The sequence below is a fragment of the Nematolebias whitei genome, chromosome 7 (genome assembly GCF_014905685.2).
Source record: "Nematolebias whitei isolate Nwh7 chromosome 7, NemWhi1, whole genome shotgun sequence".
NCBI lineage: Eukaryota > Metazoa > Chordata > Actinopteri > Cyprinodontiformes > Rivulidae > Nematolebias > Nematolebias whitei.
In genome coordinates this window covers 3,698,104-3,701,815 of record NC_056504.1, presented here as the reverse complement: position 1 = coordinate 3,701,815, position 3,712 = coordinate 3,698,104, and the positions used below count along the sequence as shown (strand labels likewise).

The window sequence follows — 3,712 nt, the reverse complement described above, 5'->3', positions numbered from 1 at the left end:
ATATATATAAAGGCATTTTAAATGCTTTCCACACACTTGCAACATTCTAAACAATGTTTCTAAACTAAACGCTCTAAAAGAGCACAGCATGTCAAGATTTCAGCTCTCTTCCACCTGCCAGCGCTCTCGGCCACGCCCATTTCTCAGCTGCACTTTCAAAAGTTCAGGTGGGTGGCAGATGGTGACATTCACTCTGAGAGTCCATGACTGTCCAACACAGGGAAAGAGGAGTGGGGGAAACATTGGTTCTGCAGCTGGCATGGAGGCCTGGAGGGCTACAGCTGTTGTGGGACACCCTGCAGGCTCTGAGAATTCATTCATTCAACCTTTATTTATACAGGTTAGTCTCATTGAGTCACAGGGACTCATTTTCAAGAGAGACTTGTTTTAAACAAACAACCGATAAGGTGCAGACAACAATAAATAATGAACAACAATAAAATGCTAATAAAATATTACAAAAAATAGTAACAGTAAAATCAAGGTGCCTTATAAAACAAGGTAAAATACTAAAAACAAAAACTTATTTGCTTTGATTTTTCTAATGACCTTATCAATTGTTTAAAATCCCTTAAAGAGATCATAGACAACTTCAGATCTCCCCTCAGGAAGGAGGTTGAGGAGCATTAAGTGTAGAACCACTAGACTGAGGAACAGCTTCTACCCTGAGACTGTTAGACTCATGAATCTCTAATCAAGATAATCACTGTGAAAACAATCACTAATGCCACTTGATTGTGATATGTGCTGCTGACTATCCATGCTGCTGATCTTATGCTGCTGATTTATTTTGTGCTGCTGTGTTCATTCGTCCTCATCTCCTCACACAGACTCGTGTCCGTGCTGCTGCTGTTCGGCGTATTGTTTTTGTACTATTAGTGCTTAGTGTATTCTTAGTTTAGTGTATTCTTAGTTCATATCTTGGATCTTATCACTGTTTTTCTTTACAATTCATACTTTTGTTGGATGTAACTGGAACCCTGTGTACACAATTTTGTTCCACCACATGTACCACATATGATGTGAACGACAATAAAGAAACCTTAATCTTGTTGCAAGGTGTCCCAGGTTACAGGAGCAGAGTAAGAAAAGGCCTTTTTACCAAGTAACTGGTACAGAGTAACATCACTGACACAGAACCGATAACAAAGACGACAGCAAATTGTTGATTCGCTTTCAGCTGCAAATGATAATTATAAGCAGCTTCATAATGAGGAACTGTGTGAGAAATATGTTTCCTCAGAAATGTAATATCTGTGTATGACACATTATGCCACTGGGTGGCATATTTCATCCAATCTGACCCACTGCAGCCCATAGATTTACTGCCACCAAATGCAACATGGCGATAATGTTTTCACCTTTGTACGTGCATGTGTGCACTTTATTTGTCTGTACTGTGAGCAAGTTACAGCTAACTGACAATAGCCAATACAAAATGTCCCTAACTTTGTCAGTTTAACAGCTATTGAGCTAAGATTTTAAGTATTAGTAGTTTAGAGTCATCCCTTTGATGATCTTTGAGCATTAACAGGCTTATAGGTCATTTACAAAGCTTGACCCAAAGGTTTGCAACCTCGTGGACAGCTTGTCTTTGGACCAGTGCAGCCGGTGCACTACCTTGAATTGAATTACAGCAAGTCTCAGACAAATTGAAGAGGAGTAAATGTTCTTAATGATCCTTCTCCAGACTGAGTCTATGGGTTCCTCCTAGTCTGCTTCCTATTTTAGTTTAAGTGAGTCCAAGCTGGACTCATGGTATGAGCTGAGCAGTGTACATGTATATTTTGCTGAGGGCCCCCTAGTATCAGACCTGCATTCCAAAATCTTAACCACAAAATGTTTGGAGGGGTACAAAAGAAAGCAGTCAGAGTTAGACTCACAAAATGTCTCAGCTGTAAATATCAAAAAAGTGTGACTTGTGAATATTAAACTTCTGTACCAGTTATTCAAAAGAGACAACTCTACCATCAGCGTAGAGATCACACAGTGAATGTACTCCCCTCAAGACACAGGTGTCAAAAGCTGTATCAGCTAGTGAGGGAGTGAACATGTGATTATTTGACACAGGTGCCAGACACAGGAACTCTGTAGAGTTAAATATCTCCTGAACTGGTTCCACATCTCAACTGCCCAGATCACAACTGGGTTAGAGGTATAAGTTGATACTGATTGTTTAAACTTTAAAGGGCAGCCAAGAGCAGAGGAATGCAGAGGGAGAACTGGATTTCATTGAGGCCCCTTCCAAGGCCACCCAGCTAGAAGAGGGGTGTCCTTACCCAACCCAGATAGAAGCGCTCTGATATTAGCTGCCCAATAATAGTGCATGAAGTTAGGAAGTGACATGCCTCAAGTCTGGGGGGCAGATGTAAGACCCTCCTGGAAATCCATGGGTGCTTTTTGTTCAAAATAAATGCTGATATCTGGCTGTTCAGATTGGTTAAAAAGGATTTAGTGTGAAAGATTGGCAGATTCTGAAACAAGTATAGGAAATTAGGTAGGATGCTCATTTTTACATAGTTTATTCTGCCCCCTAGAGTATGAGACAGGGATTGTCATTTAACAATATCCAGTTTAAAGTTCGCCATGAGAGGTTCAAACTGTACTTTTATCACTAAATATGTCTGCACCATATCACTTCATGTAGTAACAAAACAGACTGCCCTGAAAAACCCACAGAACAAGTTGTCTTCATCAACCTGACTACCAGTGACGCAGTGACACGTTTATTTTCTAAACATAACGTCCCAGTGGCTTTTAAACCCCAAAATACATTACGGCAAAGACTGGTTCATCCCAAAGATCCAGTCCCCCGGAACAAACAGAGTAATGTTGTGTATGTTGTTCAGTGTCAGGAGGGTGATCAGTCTTACATCGGGGAAACTAAACAGCCACTGGCCAAAAGGATGGCCCAGCACAGAAGATCAACATCATCAGGCCAGGACTCTGAGGTCTACACTCATCTCCAGGCCAGCGGTCACTCTTTCAGGGATGAAGATGTTCACATCCTGGACGGAGAGGAATAATCATAGACATAAATACGTAGACGCCCCGTTGACTGGGTCGGCCCGCTGATGTGACGTAACTGTCTGTCCGCCATATTGGAGGAGGCTAAGCTGCGCTGTGAACTAATACAAATAAGATTTTAAAGCACATTTTAACAGTGAATTTTACGTTAATGCCCCAGTTTATTTAATTCACACGCACACACACACGCACACACACACACACACACACACACACTAAAGTTAATGGGAAACAGGTACCAAAAACAATGTGTTAAAGCTTCTTAGTTTAGTACAATAACTTTACTGATCCCACACATCAGTAATTCATGTTTCATCAGCTGTAAAGTTGTGCATAAAACAGTGTATGTTACACTTTAATAATATATGAATAACAATAAAAGAGGATTAACCCCCCCCCCCCCCCCCCCCCCCCCCCCCCCTCCACACACAAGAAAGAAACATATCTTATTTTCATTTATTTGTTGGCCAATTGGAGGCAACAAAAATCATTTTAAACACCACACATACACACAGGTTATGTACACTATATACATTTTCTGTTTAAGTAAGAGCACTAAAATCCTTTAAAATGAATGGTTTTGCACACTTGTTTCCTATTGTTGGTTTTGCACACTTGTTTCCTATTGTTGGTTTTGCACACTTGTTTCCTATTGTTGGTTTTGCACACTTGTTTCCTATTGTTG

The 3,712-nt window shown here is 40.7% G+C and overlaps 1 protein-coding gene across 1 annotated transcript in view; it reads left to right on the top strand.

Moving 5' to 3' along the window:
• Positions 1-3,712, top strand: part of nucks1a (nuclear casein kinase and cyclin-dependent kinase substrate 1a) — a 43,357-nt gene that overhangs the window by 38,134 nt on the left and 1,511 nt on the right. The window lies entirely within an intron of this gene.